At 27.2% G+C, this 25,588-nt stretch overlaps 1 long non-coding RNA gene and 3 pseudogenes across 2 annotated transcripts; 3 read left to right on the top strand and 1 right to left on the bottom strand.

Annotated features, from left to right (window-relative positions):
* The first annotated feature begins 10,291 nt into the window (after positions 1-10,291).
* LOC149061209 (uncharacterized) lies at positions 10,292-10,747 on the top strand (annotated as a pseudogene).
* A 2,228-nt stretch (positions 10,748-12,975) lies between these two features.
* Positions 12,976-22,607, top strand: LOC149061206 (uncharacterized; annotated as a pseudogene).
* LOC149061208 (uncharacterized) lies at positions 14,602-15,088 on the top strand. The gene is made up of 2 exons (XR_016189752.1): positions 14,602-14,714; positions 14,857-15,088. It is a non-coding gene; the product is annotated as an uncharacterized LOC149061208 (long non-coding RNA).
* LOC149061207 (uncharacterized) lies at positions 17,328-19,515 on the bottom strand (annotated as a pseudogene). The gene is made up of 7 exons (XR_016189751.1): positions 18,719-19,515; positions 18,473-18,634; positions 18,327-18,398; positions 18,199-18,240; positions 18,074-18,145; positions 17,919-17,993; positions 17,328-17,832 (listed from the first exon to the last, which is right to left on the bottom strand). The product of XR_016189751.1 is annotated as an uncharacterized LOC149061207 (transcript).
* Positions 22,608-25,588: the final 2,981 nt, after the last annotated feature.

The raw sequence follows: 25,588 nt of genomic DNA, 5'->3' as shown, positions 1-25,588 counted from the left end.
TCTGGCAAACCATTAAATTTTCAAGATACGAGTACTTACCAAAAAATTACCAAAAAATTATTGATCCAGTTATTCAAAGAAATGCATATTTTGGAGCACCTGAAAATATTCTTTTAGGTATGCTAGTTGATGATCGAATGTGTATAAGAGAACTTGCCATACAAAAAAATTTTAAATCAAGACTTAGCAAAGCAACAGGAGTTCGTATCTTTAAAGTACCTTTACTCAATTTCGATGCTTCTGATTATACTGAATTAGTAGACTGGAACAAATGTGAAATAACTGAGCCACCAATATTATCAATGATTGAAAAGGAAGTTTTGAATCGAGTAATATATATATATTTTACGTAACTGTTTATTAAATTTAAATACTTAATTTTTTGTTTCTTTCAGATTGTTATGTCCGGACAAGTTGCTGAGTATATTAATATATTTCCATGTCATACTCAAGCTGTTGAGAGAGCCATTAAGTTAGTAACCGATGCATCTACTGCGGTTTGTGGTGAATCAGCAAGAGATGGATTTATACGAGCTAGAATTGAGTCGAGGGCTATAATGCCATCATTTAATACAAAAAAAGAATATAAATTGTTTTAATTATAAAATTATATGATAAGTAAAATTCTAATAATAAGTAACTTTATAATTTTAATTATTATTTTGGTTAACAATAATGTAAAATTAAAATAAAACAAATTTACATTATGTATTTATGGTTACAATAAATAAATACGTGGCGGCACCTCAAAAAGTTATCCCATGACCTCCAAATTTTTTGTACTTTTTAATACTCTTGAAATACATAAAAAAATGTCTATTAAAAACTAAAAAAAAATTTTTTATTTTTTTTTTAATTGTTTCATTCCACCCTATTGCGCATGTCTTGCAGCGCTAGTGTCCGATGTCGCCTTACCACCTATTGACTATGACACCGGTCGACTCCGGTCTCCGATAGTTAACGACGATCGGCGACCAATCACGGATCACCATTCACCGACCAGAGGGGTCTGACCGTTTCGGCGGCTCAGTATGCATGCGCGAGAGTGGGTCAACTTAAACTGAATAGAGTATGTTACACTTCAAGCATGATGGATGATTGCATGTTTCGCCGACTTTAACAATATGGTGTTGTAAGGAAGGGTTCGATTGTGATTGTATTAAATATCCTTCTTCATTTTTTAAAATTTGAATTTGGTCTAATTTGAAGGCCATGCTAACTGTATGACTCTGACGGATTTTTTGCACTTTTTCACAAGGGACATTTTTAGATAGTTTTATCAAGCGTTGAAAAATACTGTCTCTGGTAAATTTCATAACGGCATTAATAGTTTTGTCCAGACGCTTAACTTTCTTGCCTTCTAAATAAATGTGCTTAAGTGTTTAATGGAAGGACTCTAAATACATATTTGTGTTAATACCAAAGCGTAAACGGTAACTATAAGCCCAACTCTCGGGTCGATTTGAATAATGTCGTTTAAAGTATTCCCCAAATAATTTAGTATCACTATCATTTAATAAATCCTCTAAAACTTGTACATGATAAGCTTGAAAATCCTCCACAGATGTTTGTTGCAATATAATATGAAATATGTATAAATAAATCAAATTCTATTATTAAGACTAAAGATTTTTTTTAAAATCAAAATTTTTTGGGTCCATTGACATCTAACACTACAGATCCTCAATATAAAGTTTTAACCTTAGACAATTTTTCAGTTAAAATCAACAATGATGCTGATTGATATATACTAACTAATGACAATACAATCATTAAAGTATTAAATATTGCCCACTTACAATGTAGTAAAGATAATATAATTATTGGCAAACCATTTTTGGTTGCACAAAATATGTATGAAAAGCCTATTAAATCATCAAAATTAGACATATATAGGGTTGAACAGTTATCAGACTCATTAAAAGTTATTGCACTTTAAGAAAAAAAAATGATGCTTTTTCCTATGGATGAAATTGCATTTATGGCATCACCTATTTTACACTCAGATCCGTCATCTAAAAATGTATGACTAGTAAAAAATAAATGTAAGTTTAGTATATATATTACTTCTGTTTACTTAATTCCTATGGGCGGTATATATATATATATATATATACATAGCAGTATTTCCCAACCTTGGGAGGCTTGAGCACAATGCTAGGGAGGCGCAAGCAGTCACCACAGAGTAAAATTTGTATTTATTAAATTATTTTAAAAGATAAATTGGGAAAAAAATTAAGGTTAAGTTAGGTTAACCTACAAGGGGGCTCAGAATAAAAATGGTTGGAAATCAATGATATATAGAGTATATAATTTCTGTGACGCTTGCAGTAATGGTCTACATGAAATCCCAGAACTGAAGCTGTTGATAAACCGTCTATTAGCCGAGGTTAGTGAACTTAAAAACTCGTCAGGCAAAAATCCATCTCGTACTGAGGAGTTCATAATAAATGAAATCAACGAACGAAATATAAGGGCTTCTAATTTAATGTTGTATAATGTTCCGGAATCTACATCAAGTGTTATCTCTGATAAAATTACGCACGACTTTAATCAGGTTAATGACGTTATCAACTCTATTATGAGCAGCGATAATGTGGTCAAGCCTATTAAATTAATACGTCTTGGTGAATTCGGACAAAACTATTCTCGCCCAATTAAAGCCGTATTTGGTTCTCCTGCTGAGCTTTTTGATATTTTAAAGTCAAAGAAAAAATTATCAACTCTACAGCCGCCTTCCACAATTGGTATCAGCTCCGATCGTACTATTCAACAAAGGAATTACATGAAATCGTTACGTGAAGAACTCGAATTTCGTAGATCAAAAGGCGAACCTGAATTGATTATTAAATATCTTAAAGGTATACCAACTATAATTTCAAAGTTTAATCATTCTAATAACAATTCAGAAGATTTTTTATCTTAAATATTTTTTACCAAAATGTCCGAGGCCTTTTAACGAAATTACCTTTCTTACGCACATCTTTACTTGATGTTAATTGTGATGTTTTTTGTTTAAGTGAAACTTAGTTAAATAATGATATATTTGATGCGGAACTTGGTTTTTGTAATTATACTGTTTATAGGAATGATCGTGATTTGTCTTTAGGGAAAAAACGTGGTGGAGGAGTCTTAGTTGCCATTCATAATAGAATTAAGTGTGAACAGTTACGTGTTCCAATAATTGTAGGCATAGAGCAAATTTTTTTAAAAGTTAGGATAAATAATATAAATATAATTTTAGGTTGTATTTACATACCACCTGATGCTAATAATGAGACATATTCTAGTCACTGTGAGGTAGTTGAGACACTCTACACTAATTTTCCTGATTTCTATTTCATTATCCTAGGTGATTTTAATTTGAGCAATTTCGACTGGTCTATTGACCCGACCTACCAAGGTCATAGTTCGGCGAGTATAATATTTAATAGTTATGTACACTTTTTAAATTTAAAATAAAAAAATCACATAAAAAACCAGAATAGCAGAACTCTTGATTGTATTATGATTAATGACAACGTTGAAATTATTTCTTTAAATCACTCATCAGAGTCCCTTATCCCTAAAATTGATTACCATCATCCACCCTTAGACATTTTTCTAAAGTTTGTAAATTCAAATTTCAATCCTACTTCTGAATATCCTATTATATACAACTCTAACAAATGTGACTTTAATGACATTTCTAATTTCCTCTCAAATATTGATTTTGAATCTAATTTAAATAATACAATTTTTTCTATGGATGAAATTGTAACAAAATTTTACGAAATTATTCATCACACTTTCAATTTAGTTGTCCCCAAAACCAAAATTTTCAAAAACTATTCTCCAGTATGGGCTGATGCTAACCTTATAAATCTTATTGTTGAAAAAAATTAACTCACAAAAAATTTAAATTGTGCCCTTCGCCTGGAAACTATTTAAAATTTTCTCGCCTTCGTAAAGAATGCAAAATCTTAACTTCTAAAAATTATTCTGATAATTTACGTCATATTGAAAATAGTATTCAAACAAATATTAAACCTTTTTGGAAATATATTAATACTTTAAAGAAAAATGTTTGTAATATTCCCGAATCAGTAAAATTCAAAAATTCATCGTCTTCAAATATTCAGGAAAATGCTCAGCTTTTTGCTGATTTTTTTTCTAGTGTTGACTCTGACTTGTCAAAATCATTTGTACATAATCAACCTTCTGGAGACTTTTCAAATAATATACTAAATCTTAGTTCATGGTATATTAACAAAAGTGAAATTTATGAGTATTTGAATTCATTAGATACTAACTCCGCTACAGGTCCCCATGGTGTTCCTTCATCTTTTCTTAAAGGTTGTGGTTCAATATTAGTTAATCCTTTATATTTAATGTTCAAGGACGGAACCGACTCAAAACTCAACAGTCGGTTCAATTGTATGTGGTTGTCCAAAAATGGGTACTTCTCCTATTATTTCAGTAATCTTTTCCTCTATCGGTGCTAGTGTGTTTTCTTGCTCATAACTACCTCCACCAGTTTTAGAAATACTTTTTTTAAGTCCAACACTTTTAGTCTTGGCATTACATTTCATATCAGTCCAAGTCTAATGGATGTTAAAAAAAGTATTTAGTATTAGTAATTAGTATATCTAAAAATTTGTCACAATTGAAATGAAAGTTACTTTTCTCCATTTTTCTAGAGTTTTTGTTGCACCTATCATTGAATTTAAATCTAACGTTATTTTTTGCCAAAGATGTTGGGCATTCTTGTGGGTGAAATTTGTGCTAAACTTCCCTTTTGTTAACTCTCGATGCATCTCCATAAAATCCACAAGACATTCCTTCTGCACCAGAGTGACGGACTAGCCTATAACTTTTTTCTCAGTACTCATAGTTATATTATGGTTATACTTAATATACTTGCAGTAGACAAATAAAAATCTAAATAGTAATAGTAAACACTAAGTAACTAGTAAGCACGTCACAGTGTCAAACAAATTTTAAATTAAATTTTTTATCAGCAATCAATTTGTGATAACAACTGAAAATTTCATGGACAAAACAATGGTTTTATTCGATAATCGAAAAGTATATCGAATAAAATAATATTCGACATTCAATATTCGATAGTTGTTTCAGAATACGATTGATCGAATATAATGTGTCGAATAAATATTATTGATTGAATATTCACAATGGAACAGTTTTATTCGAACACTGCTTTCGATGCCTTTGAGAATAGGCCCCCAGATACTAATAGAAATGTATATACTCTGTTCTACTTATTTTATCAAAGTTTTATTATTGAAAAATCGGTTATTTTGATATAATAATAATATCTCAAATTCTCAATAAATAAACCTATATACAACTTGTAGATGTATTTTTCAGTAGAGTACAGTTAATAAACCTATATCAAAATTGTTGAGATAGGAGAGTTGATTTTCTTTCTATATTCCTCTGGTAGACAATTTTATTGAAGTGCCACCCAGTGAAAATTACTTTAAATATGCTCTGCAACTGAGTTAATTATAGCCGGCCGGCCGCCGATAGCGACTGGTTACAAAATATTCCACTAACAGCGCTAGCTTACGGCCAGAGAATTAAAAAAGGTAAAAACCATTTTGATGAACTTAATTTCATCCGATTATTTTCAAATAAACTTTTTTGAAATTTTCACATCATGTACTATGCTTCTTGTACACTAGATTTGTGAAGTGAGGTTTGAAGATATTATTATACACTTTTGGATTTTTATAACTAGAAAAAATAATTACGTATTTAAAAAAACATTTTTGTTAAAATCAAATGTACAAGAAGCGTAAAAGAGATATTTCTTTAAATTATAACACTATTTTCAAAAAAATTGATCCATAACTTACACCGTAATTAGACTGCGACCGGGACCACTTTTTGATTAAAATTGTTGGACCTGATCTTCCCCCTTAACTTATACAGGGTGTTTCACGATGAACTGACAATTGCAATAACATTAATAACATTTGATCTATTTAACATTTTTTTTAAATATAAATTGTCGTCTGCGCTACATTTAAAATATTTTTCGATTTTTTTTTTAAACATTTTGTATGTAAAATTAAAAATTAAAAAATTTGCAATTTTATAGTTAAAAAAGTCAAGATAGCTATTTTGTAAATCCGATTTTTAGAAAAAATATAGTGTTCAAAAATTTTACTTAGGTTGAATCAATACTTTTTAAACAATTTTTAAAGTTTGTTTAAATTCAAATTTATTTCTTATTTATCAGTATTACAACGATTAGGGGGAAGCCCTTAAAATTTTATTTCAATAAAACTAATAATTTAATTTGTGATATTAATTACCTAAATCAACTAAAAAAGTATAGGATCAAAAAAATACGTATTTAAAACACTTATATAAAATTTTTTGTTTTTGTACTTTTCTAAAATTACTTTTTTTTTTGGATTTTTTATTTTTTATAGAAATTATTTTCATTTGGACTTCCACTATGTAGACAATTACAGTTAAAAAGAATTGACCTCAAGGATGCTGTGCAACTTGCAGAAGATACAATAACTTCTTTAAAAAATATTAGATAAAATATAGAACAAGAATTTCAAATTATATATAACTCAGTGAAAGTAAATACTTCATTTAAAATTAAACCATATATTTCTGAATAAAATAAACTCTTATTTTTTCCTCAGGAAATGGCAAACATTATTGATGTAGAAATAAAAACAAAAAGAATTACAAATAAGCAGAAACACCGAGCTAATTACAAGACTGAAAATGATGAAAACATGGAATTAGTTGATTTTTTCAGAATTTCAATATTTATACCATATATAGATAATTTTATTTCTCAATTAGAGTTAAGATTTGTGGATCATAAAAAAATTTTCAAAGGTAAGTTATGACGTTTAGTAAATTGTTTTTTTTTTCAAAGCATTTGTTTTATGTAAACTAATGCTTCATTATTTTGCAGGATTTGAATGTTTATTTTCTAATCAATCCTATAAAGAAGAATTAGAATCATTCAACAATTTATTAGAGTTTTATACGCCTTTAATAGATTCCAATAATTCAACAGCAGAATTAATGTCGTGGAAAGTTAAACTCTCCATGCTCAATATTGTTCCGAAAACAAGTCTTGAAGCATTTTTTCTGTGTGATTCAAAAATATTTCCAAACATTAATAAATTATTAAAAATTTTATGTACATTACCCGTTTCGACAGCGACCCCTGAGAGAACGTTTTCTACACTCAAACGAGTTAAAACTTATTTAAGAAACACTACGGCTCAGGTAAATTTTAAAATAAATTTTACACTTACTGTTGGTTATAATGTGCTAAAATTTGTCTTTAGAATCGACTTAATGGACTTTGTATGCTCTCAGTGCACAAAAATATAACTGTTAGGTACACCTGATGAGGTACTCAATGTATTTGCATTGTCCTCAAGAAAATTGGACTTTGTTTTATAACTAAAAAACAAATTTTTTTACACATTACAACATGTACCTATACGCTATATATTAATATGAATAAATGTGTATATTATACTAAATATGTCTTAAAATTGTTATATCCCCCCCCCCCCCGTGAAAAATTCCTAGATACGCTACTGATATAAATATATATATATATATATATATATATCCTGAAGAATAAAGATAAGGAGCTTGCACTCGCTGATAAAAGCTGGCCGATTTTTTGCTCGTATAATAAAAGTTGAGCGGAATAACCACGGGTCGCGAGTCGTTCAATGGTTATACTAGAAATACTTAAATAATATGACGAATGCATAGTGTTCGCATACGTACGTGTTGATTGTACATTGTACATTTGTACCAATTGTAACTAATATTGTATTACTGTTTAGTATCATATTTTTTTATTCTTCGTGATACCAAATTTCTTAGAAAAAAATAATTCAAAATCGATAATCGTTGTAATACTGATAAATAAGAAATAAATTTGAATTTAAACAAACTTTAAAAATTGTTTAAAAAGTATTGATTCAACCTTAGTAAAATTTTTGAACACTATATTTTTTCTAAAAATCGGATTTACAAAATAGATATCGTGATTTTTTTAACTATAAAATTGCAAATTTTTTAATTTTTAATTTTACATACAAAATATTTAAAAAAAAAAATCGAAAAATATTTTAAATGTAGCGCAGATGACAATTTATATTTAAAAAAAAAGTAAAAAATGTTAAATAGATCAAATGTTATTAATGTTATTGCAATTGTCAGTTCATCATGAAACACCCTGTATAAGTAACAATTAGAAAATTGTATACTTTATTCATTTATTGGTATTTGTCCACTTAAAATATGTCAGTTACCAATAATATAACCTAACACAATGCGACATTCTGATGTCTACTTACATTGGATACCATTAGAATTAGTACAGCTATAATTTTTATTTTTATTGTTGTTGGAGGATAACTAATTATTAATTATTATGTTATTTATTCTTACCTATGTCATTTTATATTAATTAGAAGATTTGTTATGAAATGTTATTTCAAGTTAAATTAATAAATAATAATACAATATATAAGACATAATTGTCAATTTTATTTATCTTTATTTTGTTTAAATTGTTTATTTATTTCCAATTTAAATTATATAAATTATCATTAATTATCAATTATATTTTTCTGTTTTAAACAATTGTTTTTTTATGATGTTTAAATCATTTGTTTTAAAGGTTTTAAATAAAACCATGTTTGATTAATTTAGATATTTTAAACATGCTTTAAACAAGTGTTTAAAACAAAATGTTTAAAACATCTCAACTCTGAATTGCATACAGACTACAGACTATGAAGAAAAAAGATCTTTATTCTTCATGATACAGACGTACAGTAATATTATGTAAGTTTTTGTCATTTATTTCCAAAATAAAATAATAATTAACGGTAAACTGATGTTTAATAATTATTATTTAGCAGTAATGTACATTTGTACAATAGGTAATAATTATCAAAAAAATATTAATGATTTATTTTTTTCTGCTCTTTATACACAGTTGAAACAACTAGGTATATAAAATTAAGACTTACAAGTTATAACTTATAACATAAGAAATCAATTGACAAAATAATAATAAAAATAATAACCTTTTTTCTAACTAACCGACACTGAAAACACCTACTACTTTTCATTCCTTTAGTACCATTTTTTTTTGTTTGGTAAATAACCTACAACATTCGTCAGAACTTCTATAAGGAAAATATATAAACAAAACTATTAATAATTTAGATTTAAACTAATACTTTATTAATTTCAATATACTACACAATATATTGTGTATGTTATTTCAAAATTGACTATCAATTGAACTAAGTTAAAATATAACTAACAATTAAAATTACATTTTTACAATAATTTTTTTATTTAACATAACTACATAACTAGGTAAATTTAAAATAATAGGTATCTAAAATTGTATGTTACCAAAAGGTAATAGTACACATTTTATTGATATTATTAAGGGGATCGGTGGCGGACAGTTATTTTAGCCAAAACATCCAATTTTTATTCCATCATACTGATCGATGTAGTAATGCGATAATAATGTTTTAAACTGATTTGAATTTGTTATTATGTCTATTTGAGATCGGTCAGTTTATTTTCCCCAATTTCAGCCCCCTAACAGCTAAAAATTTGGTTTGAATATTTAGAAATTTCGGCATTTTCAAACGTTGATTATTCGGAATATAAATCAGAAATCATAAAATGTGAACTGACCGATCTCAAGTAGACATTATAACGAATTCAAATCAGTTATAAAAAGTATTATCGCATTACTACATCGATCAATATGATGGAATAAAAATACATAGTTTTAGTAAAAAAAAAAAAAACACACGTTCTGGATCGTTCATGCGCGTGACAGTTCGGCAGTGACTTGTACCGCACGTGCCACGTGCGGAAGAGTTCCTCCGCCACTACCGTTGCTTCACCAATATCGCATGCCGCGGTCTGCGATAGATAGATTATAAATCGTAATTATATACTGTTCTAGGTATTACAACGGTACAATTTATAATAAGATATTTAATATGTTGCGTATATTGATAATTTGGTATGAATGAAATATAATATAATAATATAACATGAAAATATGAAATATTGTTCATTTGAACTTCGCCTCACGTCGTCAGTTCGTTACTACACTTGGACTTGGTATATCAGTATATGTATTTTTTCGCTAGTGTAAAATAGTAAGATTTTTACGCACTTTTTTATTTAATTATATTTTGTTTTTATAAAACGTGATTTGTTTTATTTAAAATAATTTGGTAAAATGGGAAATAAAAAACAAAAACTATCCAAAGTGAAAAAAATAGAGGAAATATTTCATCACTTTTAAATTGGCAAACTCATCGCCTACAAAAAACAGTAAGTGAACTTACTTAAATGTTTGTTTCATTACCAATTTCATTTTTGATTTTTGCTTTAATTATTTCGTAGGATAACACCGAAAGTTTGACTATTCCAATTGAAGATCAAAATAACGAGTATATACATATAGAACAAAGTAGTATTGAATTTTTCGTAATATATTTTATTTTTTTTGTACATTTACACGTTTTGGGCTACTGATGCAATTTTTTTTTCGTTATTTAGAATAAATACCGATGATGTAGAAATGGGTTGCAATATATTATCTCCGTCGACATCAAATATTAATCACAATATACTTGATTCGAAATATAAATTGCTTGTGACAAATACAAACGAAAATAAACAAGTACAGTAAGGGCCGGTTCTACCACCTTTAGATAACTCATAGTTAAACTTATCCATCGGATAATTTGACTTATACCGTTTTACAATGTCTAGTTATCCCTGAAGCTGTTGGTAAAGTTATTGGTAACTTGTCAAACAGTTTTACTACTGAATAAGTATTTTATCTGGAGGATAATCTATGGTTATATCGGATTATTATCATATTGTGAAAAGATGTTATAAAAACTGTACCTAATACTTTTACTATACAATTGATTTAGTTTAAATTCGAGTCTTATATAAGCTTATAATAATTTTTAACTAAAAAAATGTTTTGCAATTTTGATATTATATCTGATGAAGATGAATACAATATTGAAGATTTGCCGAAACCACGAAAAAAAAAAGTATTTCGAAATCGAATGGACGATTTAGAAATGTGGGATGATGATGAATTTTTTATGAGATTTAGACTAAAAAAAACCACAGTTATTGAACTTTTATCTAAAATTGAATTTCATTTAATGTCAAAAACGAACAGGTAAGTAATTTATTGTATATATTTATATGAAGTTATTGTTATAGGTATATTTATATCTAACTATTTCTAAAGTAAATTAGCCATCAGCAAGAGCAGATTAGGCAGTATTATAATTATAAAATTGGGAATTTTTCACATTACGTTAGCACTTAGCACGTTGACGGACAATCGATTAATTTTACTGCATATTAAATAGTAATCGTCTATTTGTATCTATATTGACAATTTAAAATATTATTACTGCTATAGCAGAATTCTAAATACCTTCCAAAAAGTGGCATTACTGATGTGTCAGTAATATTTCCAATGGTTACTTATGAAATAAAAAGTTGAGTTGCCCATATTAAGCATATTATTGCGCATTTTGGCACTATTGATTATTATTGATAATTATTTCCGTTTTATATATAGGTTCACATAATCACATGGTAATTCCATGTGTCAATTTAAACTTTAAAGCATTCCTATTGAACAAAATGGTACTTCCAAGTGTCCGTCAACGTGTTAGGGTGGTTAAAGCTCTAGAGTGGCTAAACGTTTGAGGGGGGGGTATTCATATGTTTCTATATTAAAAATATAAATTAAAATTCTGTTTTAATTTACTTTTCAGAAACCGTGCCATATTGCCTATAACGAAATTGTTATTGACACTTAGGTTTTACGCATTAGGGACAATTTTGCTTGCTGCTGGAGACTTTGTAGGTGTGAGTAAAACTTCAGCCTGTAATATTGTTCGAACAGTTACTGAAGCTATAGCTTCTTTAAGACCGTTGTATATTAAAATGCCAGACCATCATTGTAGTATTCAGGAAACTAGATTGAAATTTTACAATATAGCACGATTTCCAAGAATTATAGGTTAGGTTAGGTTAGGTTAGGTTATTCATGATGTGAAGTTTCTGAATTATTCATGGTATCAACCAAGCCAAATTCAGGAGCATTATTTTCATTACTGGTAGTAAGATCTATAAATTTTCAAATATGTTTTTAATTATAATTATTATTTAACTATCCATTTTAAATTAATAATAATTTTACATTGTTACTTTACCATTGTTAAATGTCAATTATGTGAATTAATCAGTGAAATAAATGAAAATAAATGTTACCTTGATCGTTATCGAATTCACTAGGATTCCCAGTAATTGAAATTGATATCAATTTGTGAATCCTTTGTGATATATCACTAATTTTCACAACTCTTTTTTCACCACCACCAGTTTTAAACAACTCTTTGCGTTCTTCAGCATACTCTTTCCTTGCACACTTTTTCAACCCATTGTATTTATCTTTTAATGTTTTAACCGATCTAAAATCACTAGTCACATTAACATTAAACTCATTTTGTATCGTTTGCCAGCAACTATCCTTTTGTTTCCACGTTTCTGAATCAGTTTCTTTGTTTTCAATGACATTCTTATACTTCTCCACCAAACTTATCAACCTGTTTACTTCATCACTAGTAAAGTTTTTTGACCGAGATTTATCTTTATTTTTAATTGCCGACATTTTAATTTGTAACTTTAATAATAAAATATATTAAAAATATAAAAATCTTAATTGAGTAGGTAACCAGTTCAGTTTTAATTTTTTAAAAGACGTTAGTACGATACTACGATATTAAGAATTAAGATTATGATATTTTAATTATTATCAATAATCAACTATATTTATTACTGATAATACAACAATATCATGGAAAGAATAACAAATTAAAAATGTATTTTAACTACAGGTTAACAATCCAATAGATAGTAATTCATAACACAAATATGATTTGTAGAACACACATTGATTATCAATAAGATAAATGTCTTGGATAACGGTATCTAATAGATAGTTAACTCATACTTTATCTATAGTTGGTAGAACCGGCCCTAAGTAAATAATCTATTTATACAGAAGATAAAATTTGTCCCAGTGCAATATTGTATGTTAGACAAATTATTTTAATTATTTTAATTAGATTTTTTGATGCAAAAGTGAATATCCTTGGTGCATTATAGAGGTCAAAAGTAAACATTTTTAAATAGTTTTCAAAAAAATCGAGAAAAATGAAAAAAAAAGTGACAGAAAAACAGAAAAATTTTTACGCAAAACCAGTTTTCGACCAAATCGATTTTTTTGTATGGTTGTTTATTCAAAAACTGCAATCACTGTAAATACTTGCAGTTTTCACCAAATGTTTATATAATCGTTATCTATATACTGTTTAATTTTCAAAAAATTTTGAATTTTTTTGAGTTATTTATAGACCACTGAAATTTTCGATTTTTATGAGAATTTTTTTTTGAAGTATCGGTAAAAAAATGTTGGATGACCAAAAAAACTTGAAAATTTAATACTAGGTTCTTTATGAGTTGTTCGTATTGTAGCTAAAAAAAATTAAATATCGTTTCAAAATAGAATATAATATGACAATATTTAAATATAATATATCCTAGACTGACAATTCATCTCCGTTCAGAATCGTTTTTCGTATACAATGATACCTATCATTGCATTCAAATCTAACCTACCCTAGTCAGAGATCCACCCCACCGCCTAATGTACAGCAGAGCGACATCCACTTACCCGCTTTTTTTTTGTGTTTTGTTTTTCCAAGGTACAATTGTGAAGGTCAAAGATTTGTGGACATAAAACACTTCTTCAATTCTTTAAAAAATATTAAACACGATCCTTTTAGTTGTACATTTCAAAATTTAAATTTAATAAATGAAAGAAAAAATGGTTTTTTTTCGGAATTTATTTTCAAATGTGATTTATGCAATAAAATTGACATTATATCTAACGAGCCTAAGACAACTGACATTTCGTTATCTATTAACACCGCTATTGTAATGGCAACCATAAACTCAGGACAAGGATTTGCTCAATTATATACCATGGCAGCTTTTTTAAATATGCCAAGTATGTCAAACATGACTTACCAAAAACTTCACTTAGATATATCAAATCACACCAATGACACGGCTATAGAAGCAATGATACTAGCGGGAAATGAGGAAGCTGAAATTGCTAAAAAAGAAGGTAATGTAAATGAAAATGGAATACCATTTATAACTGTGATTGCCGACGGTGCTTGGTCGAAAAGATCATACAAAAGTGGTTATAATGCACTGTCTGGTGTAGTAAGTATTTTATTTTATATATTTATAGATTATTTGATATTTTCGGTATCACTATTGTAATTTTTATCACAACAGGCGTCAATTATAGGTTATAATACAAAAAAAGTACTGTATACATAGATATTAAAGAATGGATAGGCCATTTGAGCTTATCATACGGGAATGAATATGAAATTATTTTGAGGTTATAGAGGTCTTAACACAAATAGATAACAGAATTTGGTTTAATCACACATAATAATTATTTATTTTATTTATTTCATTTTATTCAATTAGTTGTCAATATTTAATACTCAATATTATAAATTAGTGTAATATACTAATATGTAAGTTTATAAATTAATAAATAATAATAATACAATTAATACATTAATATTAAACCATATTTTATATAATATAATAATAATAACATAAATCATTCATGTCTAAAATGTACTAATTTCGTCAATTTTGACCTTGTTTTTCCAGATTTAATATTTATATCATTTATTTTACGTAGTTCGTGGAAAACTCTAATGTCTACATATGTAACAGCAATTGAATTAATAAGTTTATTTTGATGAGTATCCAAAGCAGAAGTTTGACTTTGGCAATTAAATAGGCAGGTATTATTTGTTTTATATAAACTGGATTTCAATTTATTTAATAAATACAATTTATTTCTAGTATTACTAAAATAAATTGGTTCATGTGCCCTGAATATTCTTTCCACTTCTTCACATATAATTTTAACACTTTTACTAGGAATTATCAACCCTCCTCGATTCTTCAAACTTGTTAAATTATTTTCATTATCATATCCAGGTTTTATTAAAGAATTTTGGCAAGATTGGCAATCAACTTTTTTCAATAACTTTTTAACTACAAATCCAGCTATATAATGACATGTGTCTTCCATATATTTTGTCATATTTATGTAAGTTTCAAAGTAATCATGGTCATCTAGATGTCTTTCTGGCAACCAATGACTATTTAGATTGAACATTAAATTTTTCTCACATTTACTTGAATTTACTGATAAATGTTTTGTATTTTCTAGCATTGAGCAATTTCCAAATACAGAACCAACAACTTCATTGTGAATTATAATTCTCTTGTATGCAGCTTTAAATTCCCTACAAGTAGGATTATTATTATATCCCAATCGACTTCTGATTGCTGAAAACGTTGTCTCAATATGGTCTTGACTGATCTTATATGTTGGAAAAAAATATAGTTCTGTGTTTGCCAATAGGTCATGGAACATAGATATTGCATTTTGTAGACCTAAAATAAACCCTACAAAACCTGTTTTTCTACCAGAGTTTATAACTTTAACACCGTCAGGAAATTCTAAACTCTTGATATATGGTATAAAATCTTGCATAAATTTTGTGTACTGTTCAATAGTATCACATGAAATAGCCTTATTGTATGGATTTTTTGAAAACTTTGACCTACTATTTAAAATATCAAAAGCATTATTTATGTACCTGATGAATTCTGCTGTTGGTTCTACATCACTAAAGAGATCATTTTGATTTTTAAGTAACTTAGCGCATCTGCTACATTGTCACTAAGTGTCTGGGCAGCCAGACGAACATTCATTTTTTCGTTATGGAATTCAATGTGTCGTTTGGTTAGTTTAGTCCCTGCCCTTAATCCTTCTTGCTGTTCAATTCCGTATAACATTTTTATATATTTCCAGCATATGTTTTCTCCTTTTGAATTTATTATTACTGATTTGAATTCCCGTGCATTACGTATCAGTTTAAGCATATGGGCAGGATCATAGTATATATAAAGTTTTTGTCCATGATTATTTATTATATATGGCTTTCCATTATCTACATTAAAATTTGCACCAAGTTCTGTACACATTTTACTGTTAACTGATGCACCATCAAATGTTACAGAACATAAATGTATACCTGTATCATATAAAAGGTCAATAGCTTTAGTTAATAAATTGGCTCTCTCACCGCTGTTTAATCCATCTATTAAAAAATATGCGATTGGCATTTTCCAATATCCATTAATTCCTACTACTAAAAATAGTAATGCATTTTTAGCCAATGGTATATCGTCATTTTCATATGAGTATTCTGCACCCATATTAATATAGCCATGTATCTTTTTTTGACTGTCCATTTCAACATAACGTCTTATGCACATTTCGTCAATGACTAAATTGCAGTAAAGTGGACGATTTTTCGCCTCATTAGCAATTGCTTCAAAGGATTCCTTAGTGAAACCTGGGTTCCCATCTACAACCATATACCACCTACGTAGAGTCCTAGGATGAGGAAGTAATTTCCCAAAAGTTTTTCTTATATAATTATACGCTTTAGGAGAATAATACTGGAGGGTTACAGAAAATTGTTTAATTTCTTCAGTATAAGGCTGCTTTTTTCCAGACAGACCATTTTTAATGAGTTTTTCTAGTACATCTGAACCCAGTGCCTGATAAAAAAATTAACTTTAAAATATTATGATATATTGTGAGAGCCAATTTAAAAAAAAGAATAGTAAAATTCAAACTCAAAGTTATATTATACTACAATAAGTACAATATTAGTTACAGCTACACTACCAAAAGATCCTCTATAGAGTCTATACTACTACTATACTACTATACTCTGTAGAGTAACATTCAAGGATACAATATACCAGCGTTTCCCAAACCATGGGTCAAACTTTGCGGTTTTGATTACAACTTTCATATTTTACTAATTTTTTTATTATTCATTTTATTTATTTATTATTTGTATTTTTTATTCAGTATTGTATTTTATAAAAATTCAATGATGAAATTGATTACAATAAAAATATTAATTATTTATGGCATACTTGATATTTTTTTTTTTTTTTTTAGTAGCGCACCCCATAAATATTAAATTATTTATGGTTCGGTATTGCAAAAAAATTAGGAAACACTGCAATGTACTAAATACTAGATATATAACATAAAATATCAAAAGTTACTTTATTAAATTAATATCTAAACATAATACAACAAAAATTACATTGTTAATTTTCAAATTTTGTTGTTAATGACATTTCATTGTTTTATTTGATGTTAGTACCTATGTGTTGACAATAACAAAGTCTGGTTAAGTTCTCCCATGAACATGTAAACAAATTTATTAGTAAACAATTTATTAGTAAACAATTAATTAGTAAACAATAAAAATTAGAATAATGATGGGTACCTTTAAATTATCAGCAGCAAAATCTGTCATTAATGATTTCTTCTTAAGAATCTCCAATAAGTCATTTAATGTTTCGACTTTTTTCTCTAAACGTTTACACTTTTATTTCAGATTTTTGTTATTTCTCCTCAAGTGTGAAACAGTTGTTTTTATAACTTTAAAATTTCTTGCAGCACGATTAGGTGTTTCAAAATCTCTTAAACTCAAATCACCAAATCGATTACTATTCCAAATAAGTTTTTTTTTAGGACATCTAGTGTTAAGAAATACCATTTAAATTAAGCTTGAGTGATTTAGTACAGGTAAATAGTTTTAAAAAATATGAAACATATTACATACATTTTGGGAGTAGTCACTTCACAAGTTAATTCTACCTTCTTCCGTTTAGGTGTTGAAGGTGTTCTATAACTTACACTAGAAAACAGACATTATTAATGTATTTGGTACAGAAATTGTAATACATAATTTTAACTTTTAACAAATAAAATACATACTGTGAATAGTTATCAGTTCCAGAAGTACTAGGGATTGGTGAAAAAGATTCACCATCTGTATTATGAACAACACTAAAAAGAAAGTTTATTTAATTTTAATTTGCAACAATAAATATAATACGTACATATTATTTAACATTTTTGGAGACGAATGTACAGCATTGGCACTAGAAAACAGACATAATTCATATTTTGTATAATAATGTCAGTAATGGTTAAAATTAGTTTTAACTTTTAACAAAAAAATACATACTATGAATAATTAACAGTTGTCGAAGTACTTGGAACTGGTGAACAAGATTTATCATCAGAATTATGAACAACACTAAAATGAAAGTTTTTGTTTAACTACATTTTATACTTAAATTTTCATAAATAAATAAAATACAGTATTCTTACAATGGTGTAACATTAGGCTTTAATATTTTTCTTGCAGTACTAAAAATATAACAATCATTTGTGAAGTGATTTCCACAAACATATTGCCAATCACCAATTTCTTGCAACCCGAACCCTAATGCTGATGCCCATTTTTTCCTTTTTTCCAAATTCTTAGGAAATCTAACCATCATAATTATTAATTAATTAACATTAAATATCTGATATTACTAATTTAAAATAACCCATAAGGGACTATGATCCTACATATGAAATGGTAAATCTTTGTTGTCTTTAGATGAAACATTACACACTTTGCAAATATGAACCATAGTAAGTTCTAATATAAATATTCAGTTTGGATTTTGGACTTAAATGGAGTAAATTAGTCAAATTATGCAATAACTAGGTAACATCCAACAGGTTCAATTAATACAATTAAATTTATATTATAATAAAATATACATATTACATTTATAATAATTATTATTTTATTATAATTTATAAATTCAAATATCTATTATCAGTATTATCTATGCGTCCAGCAATGATAATAATCACAAAATATAATTTATGATAAGACCTCTGCCAGAAAGAGAGGTAATGATAAAAATCTGTCTTTCTCTCTTCCCCATTCCGGCACACTTCCCTCTATTCGATTAATATAGCAATGGCCTATCCATTCTTTAATATCTATGACTGTATATGAGGGTGCGTAATAAATATTGTTCGATCTGTGATAAAGCAAAATTAAATGGAAATGCCGCTTCAGCTCACGTATGCTTCAAAAATTGCAGGGATGGTACTTCTACAGCAATGGAAGCTGATATTATTGTGGAAGGATTTCGGTGAAAGACATAAGCGCCAAAATTAGATAAGAAAAAATAAAGTCGTATCGTACAAAAGCGCCAAAATCGTATCGTACGAAAGCGCCAAAATCCTAGGTACCTGTGTGCCACAGTTAATAGATGTTAAATAACAGATATTAAATTTAGAATTATATCGTTCAAAAACTCCAACGTTTAATCTTAATCGACAAATGTCGACAATTAGATTTTATATCTGATTACAATAGATTGTCACATAGACAGTGTATGAGCAGTTTTGTGTTATTAGTTTATAACATATTTGCATTTATATTATAATTTATTATTGACATTTTTTTTAACATAATATAATTATTTAAAAGAGCACTTTTTAAATATCTACTTACATAAAATTTTAATTTCGGCCCAAATTATTTGTAATTTTTGCACCTTTGGCGCCTATTTCACATGTTAGGTATACAATATTATATTGGCGCTTATGTCCTACACATTTTGGCGCAAATGATAGGTCATTTTTGTGCCTTTGGCGCTTCTGTCATATAGCCAAGGATTTCGGCAAAGCATTCCAATGCATAATATTATATATAATAAGCTTATAGGAGATGGTAACTCAAGTGTAACTAAAAAATTATTTATAGCTAAACCATATGGACGCGATGTTTTTGTTACAAAAATTGAATGTATGAATCACATTCTCAGAAATTATCTGAATCGAATCGTTGATTTGTCCGTTCATCGTAAAAGTTCTTCTGGAACAGTTGTACCCGGAGTTCTTAGGAAAGTTTTAAAAGATAAACGACTAAAATTACGGTATGTGTATATGCATAATTTATATGTAAATTATATAATATTAATACTGTAAGCCTGCAATTTAGATTGGTCTGTTAAAAATTATTAGAAAAAATAATAAATGTATATATTTTAAAATAGGTGTGCAATTACCAAGGCAATAGTTTTTCGAAAAAATATGACGTTGCATCATAATGAAAAAGTTGAACTTTTAAAACAAGATATATTGAATAGCCCATACCATGTATTTGGAGATCATTCTAATTTTGCCAAGTATAAAAATTTAATATAAATTAAATGATACATTTTTTTTTATCTGCAATCGTTTATAATTATGTATTTATATTTTATGTACCTAGTTACTTTTGTGATGGTCCTAAAGAAAGTGAAGTAAATTTAGTTCCTCAAATGGAAAATTGTGGACTGTTCAAAGATATTTTAGGAGCTAGAAATATTGTCGCTCATCATGCTCAAAGCCTAATATACAACGTAAACAATAATGCAGTTGAAGGCTTTAATAGTGTGGTTGCCAAGTATGTAGGTGGAAAAAGAGTTAATTTTTCTTCTAGAGGTAAATAATAACAAATACTTATAAAACTAAAAATTATATTTTCGTATTATATGTTTGACATATTATGTATAACTGGCATTTTATAGGCTCATATAGTGCACGGTGTAATACAGCGATAACATCGTATAATTTTGGACCAAAATATATTAGTAATTTACATAAACAAATTACGAATACTAGCCCTGGATTATTTACAAAACAATATATAAAAAGAGTAGAAAGATCAAAATTAAAATTAAAATGTAGACGTTTAAATTTTGAAAGGTATTATATTATAATAATTATACAGTTTATATATAGGTACTCTTAAATTTGTAAACCGTTATACAATTTTTTTAAATATCAATATTTTCACTAAGTAAATTATAATCTAGTTAATGTTAGAAACATTTTAATTTCAAATATTACAGTTTTTTAAAAATATTTTGTAATAACATTTTTAAATAGGTGCATGTTAAAATCTAATTATTTTTTTTATTGTATTTATTTTAATAATTTGTGATGTATAAACTATAAATTACTATAATTCACTTAACGAAAATATTGATATTTAAAAAAATTGTAAAAAATTAGCCTTTTGACTTAAATAAGTGTTTTTACCATATACATTTTTCTGAAAATCAGATTTACAAATTTTATCAATTTTTAAGTTTTTTATTTTCAGTATTAAAAAATAAAAACAAAAACTGTAGAGCAAGTGTCTATGAATTATATTTAAAAGAAATTTTTAAAAAATATTGATTAGAACAAAAGTTATATCATTAGTCAGAATGTCAGATCTCTGTGAGACATTCTGTATAAGTACTTAATACCTAATATAATATAATAGTATTTTTTTTTTTAAATTTCTATTTAATAATGCAGTGAATAATATCGTATTCTCATTTAAAAAAAATAATTCTAACCATTTTATTGCCTAAAAACAAATAATATAATATATAATATATTCAACTGATTTTTTTTTTTACTTATAAATTATAAGAACCTTTCCAAAGAGAACAAAAATTATTGACGGACCAGATGAGAATTATGGAGCTGTAAATGAATTAGAGTGTACAATAACTGATATGCCACATGACAAATATTTAAAAGAGGAAAAAATATTTTTAAATAATTTAAAGCTAACTATAAAAGAAATAGAAGAAGTGGAAAGAAGAACTGTAGGACAGCAAAATAATAATGAATGGCAAAAGTATAGGAATTCACGTCTCACAGCTTCCAATTTTGGCAAAGTGTGTAAACTTAGAGCAAGCACTTCTCGGGCAAACACCGTCAAAAACATACTCTATGATATTTTTCAAGGAAACTCTGCCACTCGGTTTGTATTATAGTAATCAAGCATATTGCATCATTACTCTAAAAATTATATAGTTAAATGTTATTTTATTCATACTATAGGTACGGCAATGAAAATGAACCAATGGCCAAAAGAGATTTTGAAAAAAAAATTTGATGTTAAAATTGAACCAGCAGGGTTATTTATACACACAAAACTTAATTATTTAGCCGCAAGTCCCGATGGACTAATAGGCAAAGACGCAATAGTTGAAATTAAGTGTCCTCAAAGTATAAAGAATTATACACCGGAAGAAGCTGTAAATAACAAAAAATTAAAATTTATGATTTATGATGATGAAAAACGAATATAAAAAAAAAAAAATTGTTACTATTTCCAAGTACAAGGACAACTTAATATTACAAAACGAAAATGGTGCTATTTTGTAGTGTGGACGCCCAAAGGTAACTTATACATTTTACTTCATTTTTTTATTTCAAATCAACATAATCTAACATTTTATATTTTTTTATAGGTTTTGTAGTTGATAAAATATTAAGAGACGAAGAATTTTGGAAAAATAATATTGAACCACAATTGCCAAAATTTTATATGGAATCTTTAATCCCAGAAATTATAGATTCGAGATTTGATCGAGGATTACCTATAAGATCTGGTTTACCGGAACCATAATATTTGTATGTATATATTTTTAATATACTCTCTAAATTAATACATACAACGTGTATTGTAAATTATTGTAATATATGATCCTTTATACCTACCTAAAATAAATAGAAAACTCTTGTTTTTATAATAAATACATTTTTAAGTTATTAAAATTTAAATTGTGAAGGTTTTTGCAGTAAAGCTAAGAAGACGTGTGTAGTATGGACGTCAAACGATAATAATATAGAATGACGTAGAAGACAGCGTATGCGGGTATTTACGTAATTATTATTACCGTGTATTACTATACAGCGTTGTTATAGTTATTTGTCAATTAGCAGATAAGATGTAGAGTGGGTAGTACCCATAGACCTTATACTCATAATGTCTATGGTAGTACCTGGTGTAGGGCAGAGACCCGTACACATACTAATAATCATTTACTACGCACACAGTCACAAATAACTCATGCACGCACACTAAATATTGCCTATACCTAACTCCTTAAATATACACCACCACCGATCCCCTTAATACATATTATAACTTACACAATCTGTACCAGCAATTTAATTTTAGCCAAATTAAAAAACTTGGTTTATTTTAGTTAAATGTAATTAAAAGTTCAATTTACTTAATTTTGTAACTTAGCTGATTAACGTGTTAAAGTTTAACCACTTTTATTAACCTGGCAATGCATACTCCCTCACATACATTAGAAATTTCATTTATTTTATGGACAATTAATTCTAAATTTTTAAAACTAGAAAGTTCAGGGAATTCAGGGAAACAGTGCTCAGTATTATTTATGATAATCTGTAAACAAAAAATTATATTTTTAATTAAATATATTAATTTCTATTTTATTATATTACATAATTTAAAAGCATCAGTAGACAGGGGCATCTTATAAAAGAATACTAGAGTTTAAGCCGCCACTATATCAGTAGATATACAATAAAAAATAAGATAAATATAATTTGTTACCTTAAGATTTAATTTAATTCCAACAGCTACAATTATATCATTTTTTATTTCTTTCCAACGTGAAAATATTATGTGTAAAGAAGTACAGCAATATGCCCATGAACTATTTGGCAGGTTCAAACATTTTAATCCATTTCTAAGATCATCAAATGTTAAAGAAATCAAAGGTGTCTCATCTGTTGAAAATGGCTCACTGGCAATATTATAGTTACATTCTCAAAGTTATTTTGAATAGTACTGTTAAGTTCAAATTGAATTGGTTTTTGTTGTTTTTGAGCACTTAAAAATCTTTTCTTTGGAGATTTTCTTTTTTTAATTGTATGTGATAGGTATTTTGGCAAATTTGGAAAAATAGTTGGAACTGAACCAGATTTTAATAATGGTATACCTCTATCCATAGTGAATAATGAACCATCTGATAATACAGTTGTATAAGTTTTATCCACACACCCAGGTTGAAAGTGTAACTCACAAACATAGTTAGACATTTTCAATGTTCTATCTACCCTAGGTATTGATTTATTCCATATAATTCTTTCTTCTTCGTTCTATAAACAATTTCGGTTTCAATAATTAATATAGACACATGTGTATTACAAAGGAAGTTCAAAATATATATTTAATAAAAATGAATAATTACCTTTGGTTTAAAAACAGACACATTTTTCACTCCTTTTTTTTTTGTTTTTGGATAACCAGAGACACATCCCGGTACAAAACAACTCATTTTTAAATATTATTTACTTCTCACTGCTTATAAATATTAGTATTTGTAATTTAATAATTTAAAATAACATTTTATAATCGTGAATTCGTGATAATATCACATTTATCATGTAGTATAACCATCGATCGACCTGCGACCTAGTGGCGATATCGTTAACCTTATTTCGTGCGGACGAAAACGGGTCTGTTGACTGTTTTATTTACGCTTGTCAACGGGAGTGCGAGCTCCTTATCTTTATCCTTCATGATATATATATATATATAAATAACAATTATATTAATTAGAAAGTTTTTTTTTAAACTATATTTTATACATTAATTTTCATTAATAAATAAAATATAGTATTCTGATTCTAGGTTGCATTAACAATCACTTAACATTTAATGAATCAATAGTGAGCTAATGGTCCCTTAAACATAATTTAGTGGCTCATGATTGTCCCATTAAATTTTATTGGTCCATTAAATTAATACATTTTTCATGCTACCCGGCATTAAAATACTATAGTAGCATTAGACTTCAAAATTTTTCTAGTTTTACCAAACATATAACTATCACTAGTTAAGTTATTTTGCAAGCATAATGCCAATTACCAATTTGTCGCACTCCTGATTTTGGTGCCCACTAATTTATGACTTATCTGTTACGAACAATTAACATTTTAAATTGCAAGTAATTATAATCCTACCTATGAAATGGTAAATTTTTACTATCCGCGAATGAAAAACTACAAACAAATTTATAATAATATTTAATATTATAATTTAATTTAAATTATTATAATTTAATATACATATTATCTTAATTCATTAGTTATAAACATTTAAATTAAAATTACTTGTTAGTGTTATTATTATATTCACAGTAGAATATAAATTCTAAATAAATATTAATAAATATATTATTCGATTCTTAACATTTTTTTCTTGTAAATTAATTCTATTTTAAAAATATTTCTTCACAAATTTTATTTTGATGCACTTCTGATTTAAATTTTGCTTTGTACTTTAATTTTTTGTATTATAAATGTTTGCTCAAGTTCACTTATTTCAAGATCAATTTTGCTTTTTTATTTTAAAACAATGTACTTCTTCCTCAAACTTAGAGCCATTTTATTCTTTTGTTAATATTTTATGATTTAATGCTGTTAAACCATCATATACTATACATTTTAGAAGAACTTCGTTTGGACTCAGGTACAAAATTATTATAACATTTAGAGAGGAGTAAGGTATATTTAGTTCTGTTGGATACCTATATTAAGTTTAGAACATTATGTGTCCATACATTG

Source organism: Diuraphis noxia, unplaced genomic scaffold (genome assembly GCF_037042655.1).
Source record: "Diuraphis noxia isolate RWA-SAM2 unplaced genomic scaffold, SU_Dnox_SAM2 contig0001, whole genome shotgun sequence".
Classification (NCBI taxonomy): domain Eukaryota; kingdom Metazoa; phylum Arthropoda; class Insecta; order Hemiptera; family Aphididae; genus Diuraphis; species Diuraphis noxia.
Note: the sequence above shows the minus strand (reverse complement) of the source record. Positions and strands in the feature narration are given on the sequence as shown.